At 41.2% G+C, this 13,451-nt stretch overlaps 1 protein-coding gene across 2 annotated transcripts in view; it reads right to left on the bottom strand.

The window, feature by feature from the left end:
• Window positions 1-13,451, bottom strand: part of foxp2 (forkhead box P2) — a 112,505-nt gene that overhangs the window by 95,711 nt on the left and 3,343 nt on the right. For both annotated transcript variants that reach the window (XM_017694020.2, XM_017694022.2), the window contains exons 2-3: window positions 8,505-8,569; window positions 7,987-8,051 (exon numbers count right to left, since the gene is read on the bottom strand). The gene's annotated coding sequence lies outside the window, so the exon portion shown is untranslated. The remainder of the gene's footprint in view (window positions 1-7,986; window positions 8,052-8,504; window positions 8,570-13,451) is intronic.

The following is a 13,451-nucleotide window of genomic DNA, read 5'->3' as shown; positions in this document are numbered from 1 at the left end:
TAATAAAATATCTTCTCTCCTGCTTACAAACACAAGCAAAGATTAGTGACGGAAAGATTAGAACCTGTGCTTTCAGCACTATTCGCCACTTCCTTCAGTGATCTAGAGAAATAATGAATTTCCAACTACACCATGCTCTTCTTATCTCTGGAAGTAACTGCATCTTTCAAGGGTTAATGTATATTATAGTTAAAGAAAAGTAATATTAAAGACTGATACAGATGTCACAATATTTCTGCAGCCTGTGTAATCTCTAGAACGCACATATCAACCGTTCATACCGGCGGCCTGTCACATACCAAGCATGTTCGTATTGGCGTGTACACATGCACACATACAGACACAAATCCACTCATGACTGTATTCTTGTATCTCTACACAATACCTTTATTCTTACACTGGTTGCAGTCAAGGCGAACACTGAGCCAGTCAAGTGCTTATTGAATGATAGCTAGTAAACACTGTCATGGCGAAGGTGGGCTGGATTAAATCCTGGTAAAGGCATTGAGCAGAAGAGAAAAGAGGACAGAAATCCAAACAATGGCAAAATGGAGGCCAGTATCACATCGGTCCAATGACATGATGAATATGTGAGAGATTATAGGAACCGTTCCATCATTTACATAATGTAAAAACTCTCTCTTTCTTCCCCCCTTCCACTATTCACTAAATAAATGAGAAAACTATCAAAGCACTGAAATGTTTGACAAAAGGAGGAGAGAGTGAATTCAGAATGACCTAGCGCTCTCCACAATACACACGCAGCACAAGAGCATTCAGGGCCAGCAGACTGAGGAGGAGCTGGTAGAATATTTATTATTGAGTACAATAGTAATGTATTACTGTGTCACCTATACCACTCCTCAGCCCAAAGGAAATCACATCCAAATCTGAATATGCTCCTTCCCTCCAGTGGAGAAAACTCCAGAGGAAAACGGTTTTACATTCAAATTTGCATGAATGTAAATCTATGGAAAATGGAGTGGTTTCAAAGGCTTAAAAATTAACATAGCGCTTATCTAATGCGGACTGCTTCAACTTTCAAAAATCTAAGGCTGCTGCACTGATTCAGAGTAAACGCACTCAAACTGATGGCCCGATGCTTTTAAGTCATTTGTATGAGGAACAAAAGCATGAATGAGGAAACGTTGCTCTATGATCTGTGCACGTGGCTTCCTGCAGACCATCAAAGCAATTAACACAGAGTTCCACACTGTGTATCCTAACTTTTCACTCTTTCACTCAAAAAGAAAAGGTATTACAGTATATTTGATGCGTCATATTGGTACAAACAATGTTTTTTTTACAAAAAATTGGCCAGTATTACATCACCAGAAAAGTATGACTGTGCTCAGAGACTGCACAATAATACACTTTGAGTAAATTTATGGTTGGCATTCCTTGGAAAGGGGGTTTTAAATCGAACCGTTTGCTTTCTCCGAGACCTCTCAAAAAACATTGGACTTGTGAAATTCCTGGGCCATAAAAACAGCTCCCTCCTTCTGTAACTCACACCTCTAGAAAAAGCCTCATCCCAGTCCTTCTTCAGCTTTCTATCAGCCAATCATGGTCGGGACTGCGCATTGTCTTCTGTGTGTGTGTATGTTTCAGATCATTCCAGTCTATTTCGGTGAACTCTCATAAGGCAACCTATTTTATTTACTTTATCTTCAATAAAATGGTTCAGTGAACATTAGCAACTTTGAGACATGAGTTTCAATCAGTCCTGTGGCAGCGGCGTCAGTCTGCATTAAAGCCTGAGGCGTGCGTGTGTGTGCATGTGTGTGTGTGTGTGCGTTTGTGCGTGTGTATGTGTGTGAGGAGCAGCAGAAGGAACTATGCCTCAGACAGGAGTGAGTGGGGGCTGGAGAATGAAAGAGAGAGAGTGGATTAAGGGATGGAGATGGGGTTTGGAGAAAGAAGCCAAGTGTGAGGATAGGGAGATTGAGGAGCAGAGCCTGACCGATATACTGGCTGGCTGATAATATCGTCCAATATCTACATCCCACAAATTTATCAGTATCTGCACAAATCCTGGAGATAAAACACTGAAGATTGCTTGGTGTATGTTGTAAGTTAGTGGTTGTAAGTAGTTTCAAACTAATATATCTTTCAAGTAGCAAACTTACCATCCAAAAGTTACTGCTCACTTTGATGTGCACAGGTACTCAAGAACTGAGCTAAATATTCAAGATGCCACTATCCAAATACTGAAAACACTTCATTAAGGAAGATACACAAAAGGAGAACGTACACTGGTTAACGATGCAATGAAACACATTTTAGGACTGTAAAATATGACAGATTTACTCATACTTACAAGTAAGTCACTATGTTTTACAATTATATTACACTTTGCTGCAAGTGTGCCTTAACCTGAGTGCTAAGGATGTTGTGAGGCTTTTTTACTAACAATGTTAACTATTCTAGCTGATGGTAGCTAGGTCTAAAACAATGAAAATATATTTCTTTTTCTGTTAGCACACTATCCAAGGAGGAGAAAAGACCTTGTGTAGAAGATCTTATCAGTACAACATTGTGCCAGTTAGCTGTAGTATTAGCTCCATATCTCTTTCTCCAAACCTCAACTCCAAAAGGTTTCTGCTGTTTATCAAAGGTTAAGAATTTAAAAGCTCATAAATGACAATCACATTTGATCATTCACACCTGACAAATGAAAGCCATATCAGGAAAGAGTCTGTTTAATTTTTGATCATACTGTATGTATTAATATAGGTAGATTTTAGTTCCTTAAAATCACTACTGGCATCACAGTAACAAAAGTTTCAAATCAGTTGGGCCCTGGACAGAGAGACAGAGACACAGAGAGAGAGAGAGAGAGAGAGAGAGGTGCACTCCCTGGACAGTGTGGAATAGCTCATGTACAACAAAACACAGGTGAGTGGCCTGACACTGAGTGATGGCAGAGCCAAGACAACTCAAGAGCTTTTACATGACATGAAGTGTGGAGCTTGGAAAATACAAGTCACTCTGATGAAGACAGAAGGAAAGAGACAGACAGAGAAAGAAAGAAAGAATGGAGAGAGAGGGAGGGAGGAGGGGAGAGCATTTTAAAGGACAGGTCTTCACAGGTGAGCTGGGGCAGAGGACACCCTGTCTCTGTGTGTGCTGCTGAAACGGCATGTTTATGCAGACTGGAGTCCTCTCACATGACTCCCCTCTGGCTGCTCCAGTCAACATCACTCCACGAGCCTCAGAGTCAGCTAGTGTGACCACACAATTGGCCTGGAGGCACCGTTTTCATGAGGGGGGGTGGGGCACACGAGTAATCAGAAACCCCATTTCAAATGTTCCCTCAGTTTGTCAACACATTCACACACACATGTATTATCACTGTCTTAGATAAACCTCAAATCTCCAAAATGGTGACTTCAAAAGAGATACAATAACGTAATGAGATTTTATATCAGGCAATTTTGGATGTTTTCTATTAATCCTTTCATCATGAAATGTTTACATCATGTAAAGATCAGCTGGTGGTTTCAAATGATGTAAATAATAAACACAGAGAAGAGGATATTAAAGGTTTGATATGTCATTATAACACATTACATTCACAAAAGTCTGTGGATGTCCACACATCCACTATCCAGACTTCTGACCAGTCGTGCAGACAACAACATCGCCCAGACAAACACTTTCACACCGCTCCATCAAGCCAGGTAGCTGTGACGCGGATACATTGTGCAGGCTTGTGGTTTGTGGTTGGGAAGCCAAATTCCAAGCTCTAGTACTACTGTTTCCGTTGTATCACTTTTCAAGCCACGATCAAATGATCACAGAGAACAAAGCAGTGGGCTTGTTCTTTTGTAGTAAAATCTTCTGAATGACTGTGACTTGACTCTAAGTGTTCAAACGGGGAAAAAAGTATTTCAAAACAGTGCTATCAAAGCAACTCAAGGAGTTAAGGCTACTTTCATAAAATAAAGTGACTGATTATTCTAACAATAATGTGCTATAAACTATTTACACAAAACTTCAAAATTGCATATATGAAAAAAGCTGCCATATATTGTGCTCCTGAATTGTGAGGAAAGAAAAAATGAGACTGGGTTAATTTAATCTAATTTACATTTATATGAACCTTCTTTGTGGCCAATTATTCCTATAATCTGAGAGTCTTACAACTCCACAGGAGGCCAAAATCCTTCAGACTCAGTTGCTTCAAAGTGGATAAAAACTGTTTCTAAGAAACCAATTGCAGCTAATAGAGTATTTATTATATGATGTTTTATATAATCATTTTGGTTTGGCTAAACTATTTCTTGGCACAGTCCTTCAGATCATCGATGTGTGTAATCTGGCAGTTGTTAAACTGAAATATATATCGTAACTACAAAAGTAGCACAAAATGATACAGCAACATAATCAAGCTGTAACTCAACAACAAAAGCAAGAGCAGCCATGTCTGCTGCAGACAGCGATCCAGTTCATGACTGTGCTGATCACAGGGGACTGCAGTGCTGTTGGGATAATCAACGTTAGACGACACAGCGAGGGCGAGACAACGTGAGACCAATGCATTGGACATGATCACCTTTGAGAAAAGCGCCTTCCTAATTCCCCCCACCTGGAATAACGGGGTGAACACTGTGTCAGGCTGCTCTGATGTCATGCCTGAATGGGGTCCCATTTCACAATCATCTCAGGCACTTGGAAAAATTCCACCTTTTGGGATTCAGCGCCCACACTTTTTCCAATTAAGTCGGAGAGTAAGAATAACACATGTAATGTGATATCGTCCGGTTGACAAAAAGAATGCAGGACTGATGCTCTTCTATCAGAGTTATTGACAGAGTTGTGGTCTGGTGTGCAGCTCTCAGTAGAAGTGTAATGGGGATGTTGGGGGTGGCGGGTGGGGGGGGGGGGGTGAGGAATGAAGAAGAGAAGTGAGGGAGCTGGATTAGAAGTCGCAGTGAAGGACACTGAATCTCAGCCCATTCAGGATGGTGATTAGCATAGCTCCCCTCTGGATCAATAACCTCATTGAGTCAGTCTGTCTCCTCCATCAGGAGTGATGGCAGCAAGGCGCAGACTCTCCTTTGTAACTTTATTCTCATGGCAACTGCTCATTCTCTTAAAGGTGGGCAGTATTGTTTTTGTCACAGTTTGCAAAACAGTCTTGCTACATTTTAAAGAATATACACAATTGATTTAAATCTATCTTCACACTCAAAAAAGCATAATGTTAAATCATAATTTAGCATGATAACCATAACATGTCATCATACCATCCACTTCTATGTTCTGCATTTTCTTGCACTTCTCTCCCTTTCTACATTTCTCTGTTTCTAACAAGTAACCAGCAAGTTAGTTATTCACACTGTTAAAACAAAATGTGCAAGTACTGGACACTGTAAATGTGTGCAAAGTATACAAAGTTTTATGCAGCAAGCCCATTTCCTGAATTTACTTACAAAAAAGCACTTTAGTAGCATATTTGAAGAAAGCTCTTTGAGAGAGGAAGACAAGGAGCCACTTAAGATCCAATTTGCTCACAGCATGACTTTATCAGCCCTTAACCAAACCTAGTTTAACAGGAATATGGAAACTTGGTCAAGCTCCAAAAAAAAACTCTCCTTCTTTCTAAAGCAGAGACAAAACAATGAAGCGGAGAAAGTTTAAGAATGAGAGAAACGCCAGATCCTTGAACCGCTGGGGGAAAAAGTGAACCTTTGATGACAAGGACTTTTTTGTCATGGAAAAAGCTTAAGTTTAAAATATTCTGGGTGGCTATGAAAGGGGGATTGACCAGTGACCTGATCCCAGGAGCACTCTGGGTGCTAGGGTTAATGGGGGATAAAGATTAGCTTCATCCCCATCCCATCCCATCCACCTTACCCTCCAATCCCAAATCAGCCACACAATGAGACCTGCCAATGGGGACGGAGCCCAGCGCCTTTGATATCCCCCATCTTCTTCGCTCCAAGTGGCCAGAGCAAAGCTCCGTGGAGGTTACACTTCTCCACGCTGGGGAAGGAAAGAGCTCTCAAAGAGCCATTTGGGAAGGAAATGACAGGCGCTCTGCCAGAACAAGAAATCAATTTTTAAAGGGGGAGCATGAGCAAAGCTGTCCATCCGAACTGCCATCTTCAAACTTGGGGCGAGATATGCTTAATTGCAGCAGATTTTGCGACGCGTGTGCATTCGTGGTGTGAAGTTGGGGGGCAATTATACTTTTTTCCCCTGCCTTGATGAGAAGAGTTCTGTTCCAGAACAGATCTGCTTTAAGAGTTCATCTTTGAAGATTTAACTGGATACTCGACAAATTAAAAACTAATATTCAAATCTCTTTAAGGTGGGAAGAGGGAAGCGGGGTTCTGCTAAGTCTTGTGAAGCGATGACTCATGGGATATGAGCTTCGGCCTACAGCCAAGCCACCCAACCTCGCGGCAAACTTTAATCATTTCTACAGCTTGGCAGAGGCAGAGCTATGGAGTGGGATAGCCACACGGGTAGAGGCCTTTCCAGTATAAAAATCCACAGGACTGGTTTAATCAAGCTGCCCATTATCACTGGTTGGAACTTTGTGAGAGGAGAAAACAAACTCCCCGCAGAATTTAGCCCTACTAACTACAGAAACGCTGATCATGGACATGGAGGTATGACTTAATAGGTAGAGGCATGAAATTAGACGTGTTAAAGGAATAAGTATTCTCAAGCATCCTCTCTAAATCTTGTATTTTAAAGTGTATGTTTTGTAAAATATAACTTAAGTATTATGTCTTCTGGGAATAACACCTGTCAAGTCAAGAAAATATAACTGTTACAAATATAACTTTGCACTCGAAAACATTTATGTATACATTCTAAAGCTGTCATAAACTCAAAATGGGCTTTGGAGCTTTTAGTGTATGCAAAAACTGCCATTGTTCCCTACAGATTTAAATATACAACCTGTCACTTCCTCAAAAAATGGGAAAAAATACTGATGTGTCCTGTTAAAAACCGTCTTGAAAGATAACCTGTTACCTAAATACATCTGCTTATTAATAGCTTCTGTATGCTATCAGTTAGCAATAGCAAGCAGTAAATCATGTTCTGTAAGTGTGTCTTTGCATTCTTCTAACTGTCTGGTCTGTATGCTGCTTCCTTTCCCAACCACCAAATGCCTTCATATGTAAACGAGTTTGCAGTAAGTTCTAAACTTTTTTTGTGAAAGTCCAGTTTTGCATCCAGCTTAGTATTAACTCACCAGTTATGGTGAAGTGTTTACAGAGTCTGATGTATATCAGGCTACAAACTCTACATATTCTTCCCGTATTTCCTGTTTCAATAAGAATATGTCAACATTTGGAATCAAATAATTCTCATCAAGCCATTTCAAGATTATTTAAAAATCTCAAATGATCTTCTGTGTTTCTTTACCATGAACAGAATTTCTGCTTGACACCACATCATCCAGTTAGCATGTGAGCAAGAGTTTCTTTTTTTTTTCTCTCTAACACGACTACAGTTCAGTGTCTAGCAATGTCTGTATGACGGCATCTAAGTCTTCTCTTTAGGGGGGCTATACTGCTAATGACAAACTCTGCCACTGCTGTCACATAATCGGTGGGTGAGGAAATTCCTCGCACTTCTTCTGCACTGACTTGGTGACAAACTGCTGCCGTTACTGAAGCCTGCGAGAGAGGGCCAGAGGACTCGCTGCAGCTGCTCTCAGACACTATGTACAATTGAATGAGCTCATTTTGTCATTAACATTAAACACTTCCAGAGTGAGTGGTGGGCACTTACTGTTCTGAGAGTTTTAGGAATTTAGGAAAGAGCGATGGAAGGGCCTTCTAAGAATGAAGATGCGTGTAGAGTCTTTTCGTTTTCTCTACTACACATCATTAGAGTTGCTCTCTGGCTGTAGTTGATGGAATATTTAATAGGGCAGACTTTTGAGAATGCATCACGATTATGACTGAGACAAGACGATGGGACATGCAAATGACCACTTTAAAGACTGCATTTACTCACCACTTCTGCCTTGGCTTCAGAGTGCTCGGGCTATGCAGTGTGCAACTGCCATACCAGATCTCATCCTGAATGAGAAAAATGAGAATGGAAATTCACGTAAGAACATGTTAACATTTTGCCTAATCCACTGAAATGGTTCCATACCTTTTACCCTGCTTTTTTGTCTTGTTAGCAAACACAGCAACAACTGAAAGTCTATGATTCTAGTAAGTAATACTTGGAAAGAATCTTAAATGATACAAAAATACATCAGACTCTCTGTAGATCTATAGATTTCTGTTTTTATCGTTTAGCTCAGGTGGTACTCCAAAGAAAAGGGAATTAAAACAAAGGGCAGCACTGAAACATCAAGGTAGCAAATAAAATTGTAATTTGATAGAAGATCATTTGCTATATGCCAGTCTGGTCTGCTGTCTCTAAACTATCCTTCACTCATTTCTTTAAAGAAAAAAACATATCTGCCAAAAAGATGAAAGCCCTCACAGAAGTACAATAGAAACTGTGCTTTGCAAACTTACCCTGAGGGGAAAAACGTTCAGCCGATGTCCGTCTTCTGAGGGGCGAGTCCAGGTATGCAAAGGATCTGTCAAACAAGACATCAAATATTACTCACTCAAAGCTGCTTCTATTGCTTCAGTGATTTGTCTACTTTAAAACAGAAGCAAAAACTTTATACAGACATTTTTACACAGAAATATACATCTTGAAGACCATGTGATTATATGAGTGTTGAATGTTCCTTTACCTGAGGCCTCGATTCAAAAGTATCGGATTTTGAATAATAATCTGAGTTACAAGTGAAGGAGTGAAGAAAAATGTTTTGCCTTAAAAGGGCCTACTGTGCCTCTCAAAAAGCAACTGTGCATGCATAAGGCAAACTTTTCACTAAGTGCTCTCATTTTTGCTGACACTAACAGATATCTGCGTGCATAGATCAGCTCATAATGGTTAAAAAAAACTCGCGTGTTGCAGCATATGACTGTCTTTTGTTAGAAACATTTCACACATGAACTCTCTGGCATAGAACAGACAGACACACACACACACTTTTTCAACCAAGTGGCCTGGATACTCCTGAGATTTTTTTTCCTCTCAGAATTCCAATGACCCCTGTAGGCAACTAGCAACTTCTGGATCCTGTGGAATGTGCTCCCTGAACTGTACAAAGGGGCGGGAGAGCATTGCTGCAAACAAAAACTGCCAAGTGCCATTACGTTTACTGCCTGAGTTCAGGGAGGTGTTGCAAAGACCTCGGCTACTGAGCATTAAAAAAGAGTGTGAACTGTTTTATCAGCCCAGCCATCAGGACAAGGCTGATAAGACTGCTCTGTTTTTACCTACACATGCTAAAAAGTGTTTATTATTGCTAATGTTTGTGCTTACAGCATCTTTTTCAGAACCACTAATGCTCAGTTTGTTTGCTCAAACAGTGCGTCACTTGGTGTATATTTAAGCCTACTTGCTCAGTCAACATTTGAATCAAAGACTTATTATGAAAATTAGATTTCAAACTGTTAAGCCCTTTTTTGTGTAAATAAACATTGAAAATGAAATGCAATATAACATGAACTCACCACATAATTATCCTGGCAAAACGTTATTTTTTGTTAATGTTCCATTCATTTTAAATGGCCTCTGAGTTTACTTTAATACCACAACACCTCTGGACTGTGAAAACTCACAATTTAAATCACAGCAATGCAATACCAATACCATTAGTCTGCGTGACCTCTGCATCAAGGGTTTACACAATGCCATAGCTCTTTCTATTCTCCATACAAAGCGTTCTTCTAAATACTATCAAATTATGTATACACACTCCATCAGCCATTCATAAGCTCTAATAATGCCAATGTCTGATATTTACATGAAGCGCCACGCTAAGTCAAGATAAACTATTTCAAATCAGAGGCAGGAATACCTCCACAACCCCATACCGGGCTGCGAGGACGAAAGAAGACATTATGCTAACAAGTCAGATTACTGTACACAATAATTTTTATCTTTAAAGTAAATACCATTCCTGTATTACAGGGAAAGTCGCCGCAATATTTTTTGACAGAGGCCAAATGCCCCTTATCTGTGTTAGTCAAGCAATTCAAGGCCTCCGAACAAAGATGGGTCTTCAAACTCCTTCTATTCATCACTGGACGTGTAATTACCCCCGGTTCACAGTCTAGACGTTACCGCTTTCAGAGTATTTAAGACCCCCTTTGCAACATGCATGGCGCTTGCACCCAGCCCAACGTTAAATCTGCACCAGATAAATTAGCAAAGAATGCAATAAAAAAGAGCACAATGAAAAGAACTTTATCCTTCCCACTGCTAAATGAGATTTCTTTGAAATGCAGATCAGTGGCGCTAGATTAGTGAATTTTAGCTGCTGTCAACATCATAACAAAATACAAATGCGATTGTTCGCCTGGTTCTTATCTCCTTGCTTCCATCTGCTGCCTCGTTATTTACTCTCCTTGATTTACTATGCAGATCTAAATAAGACGCATCAAAAGGAGGGCTTACAGCACAATGGCTTTTTAAGCTTCTACATCAAGGTATTTGAGAGCGCCGTCACATGAAAAGCCGGCCCATCAAAGGCACATCCCTAATGAACTTCCATATCAGAGAGGGGTGTGTGGTGCTCCAAAGCGGCACAGGGAGAGGGAGAGACACTAAATCAGAGGAGGTAAATAGAGGCAGGATACCTCCGTGGCCCAGGGAGATTAACGTCCTGCAGGGACCCTCATTGAAGCCCCACATGGGCCTGGCCAAGCCAAGCACAGCCTCTTTTCCACCACACCTCTCCAACGCACATTAGTGGTGGAATAAAAAAAACACTCAGGTAGCGCAGCGTGTGCTTGAGAGTATAGTGAATCAGGCCTGAAGGCAGGACTGCTGCCTGTAAGTAATAAAATCCAGCCTGCCACCATGGCAGACATGGACATCTTGACATATCTGTGTGTCGAGTAATCACAAGGAGAGCATTATGTGGGTGCGTGTACAGTGCGCAAGGACACAAGAGTTCAGCCGAAGCTCGATTCTCATGGAGGTGCCACAATAATGACGGTAATCTTCAAAGCTTGGGTGTAATATTTGGGGAATAACCTCTAATTTCACGCCATATTTGTTGCATCCTGCGTACACAGACAGGATTACAACTCAAATCCCACAACTTACGGAGGCGGAGGGAGCGGGTGGGGGCGAGAAAAAGTGTGAGTGTTTGAAGATATCTCTGATGTTATTGGACTCTGGAGCGGGTTAAGAGCCTATATGCAGTCAGTTTAGTGGGGAGCAATTAGCCCCAGAGGCAGAGCAGATGTAGGGCTGGCACATGTGGCCTGGAGCAGGGCCATGGGAGCCCACCAGATGATGAGAGGGCAATAAGGGGAGTGGAAGGGGCACAGGGGGTATGAGGTGTGCAACGCGTGGCAAGCACTCATGTGCCAAGCACCGGCTCCTGGACATACCCTGTTACAGACCACCACACCCCCCCCACCCCCCAAAGCCCCCTCCTTAGAGAAAAAGAAAATAAAGAAAGAGGAATTGTATCCTGTTCTTAGAGCCTTTCTTGTGCAGTTGCAGGAAACAGGCCCTTTTCACTCCACAAAGTGCAGGCGGCCCTTTAGAAAATGGCATTAAGCCTCATCCAGTGGGTCTGTGGTCGTGCCACACAAACCACTGTTGTCTTTTCACCATCTCTCAGCCCTCCCCTTTCTCTGTCTCTCTCTCTCTCTCTCTCTTGCTCTTCCTCTTTGCCTGCATGGTGCCAAGTGGGCTCAGTGCCAGTCGCATTTGCAACCACAAGGGACCGTTGCCTTTTTTCTTGTTTAATGAAATGACAAAACAACAGATTTACATATGCAGAAACAGGTGTTGTAACAGGTTTGACTCCTCTTGACCTAAAGTGCACAGAGGGAAAAAAACAGCAAAAAAACAGAAAAAAAGTTTATTAGCAACAGCTGCCTAGAGGGTATTTAGGCTCTGATGGGCATTCAAGTCTGCACCATCTGCCCTGCTGGTTGCCAGGAGTGACAATCTAAATTAAAAACCACTCATCAAATATCATAAAAATAAACCATTGTATTGCTGTGGCCATATGCTGCAAGTGGCCCTATCAAAGACAAAAGCCTCTCAGGTGCACACTCAGAGTATAATTAACCTTCTGCACAGCCTGCATCTCCAACCACAGCACACTGCCAACTGAAGACATCCCTGTGCAGAAAACAAAACAATGGCTCCTGTGTTATTCACAAACACATTCCTGCATGCCCCTAAGTGCATACTGTCAGTCTGTGCAGAGCAGGGGATGTAGTTTTCTAGAGGAATTTTCATTCTGAGGAGGGCAATGTTCAGCTGGTTAATATCAGTGTTATAAGGAACAATTACAAACAAATTACAAATTTTACGATATTTATAAAATAACATTAGCATATTAATTTAATGTGTTTTTTGACAATAAAGTATACCACAGTTTACAATATAAAAGAAACTAATCACGGTCATTTCAACAACAAATGATATTGTGGTCATTCATTTAACTCATAAAAGCATAAAAAAGTAAGTCCTATAAGAGACGTGACAACATGGCTATGTGCTCTGATTTTCAGAAAGAGAGGGAAAGAAAAAAAATTGAGGCCAAAGAGTCAAACAGAAAACATTTGCTTTGCCCTTCTGTTAGACAAAGGCAACATTAAAGTGCTTGTTTTCTGCCCTGTTTTTATTTAGAGGGAGGCAGGAGGAACAAACCTGAGACAGTCGTGACCCTGCCAGAGTGTTGCAACTTGTTCTAGAGCTATGCCAGCAGAAGGCAGCACCATATGCCCCCAGCCCCGAGCCCGATGCTCTTTCTGCAGCCTAATACGCCTGTCAGGAGATGTTACCATCATAAATCCTGTTTTTTTTTTTGTAACATTTTCAAATAAACAGATTTTCCCCTTTCCTAACAGCACTGTCCTCAGAGATTCCAGTTAGAAGGTTGCCATTTGGCTGTACTGTTTTGATTATGACAATTATACAAAGTGTTCTCAGGATTTATACAGTGTAATGATTTTACTGAGTTTACTGATATTATTTAAAGGGGAGACATTTTGCTTATTAATGCTATATTTTCACCTGGCCTAATATAGTTATTTAAAATGTACTTACTCACAAATGTATTAACTAGGCAAAAAAGCAACACACTTAACTGCTGTACCAAATGAAACAATGTCAATAAGCACAACAAAAAAAAGGTCACAGCCTGTCCTGCTCTCTTGTCTTCCCTGATGCAGTTCACTGTTTACTATACAGTCAGGCCAGGGGCGAGTGTGATCTGAGCGCTCATGACCTTGCCGTTCACTACAAATGACACCCCTCCACCCGATCTTTCGTTCAGGCTGGACCCTGAAACCAAGATGCTTTCACACCAGCGTGCTGTCACCTTGCTCTGAATCTGTGAGCTCAGCCTGAGATGCATGCCATGCCTTCAC

The sequence above is a fragment of the Pygocentrus nattereri genome, chromosome 1 (assembly GCF_015220715.1).
Source record: "Pygocentrus nattereri isolate fPygNat1 chromosome 1, fPygNat1.pri, whole genome shotgun sequence".
In the NCBI taxonomy this organism is placed as follows: domain Eukaryota; kingdom Metazoa; phylum Chordata; class Actinopteri; order Characiformes; family Serrasalmidae; genus Pygocentrus; species Pygocentrus nattereri.
This window is presented reverse-complemented; position numbering and strand designations above follow the sequence as displayed.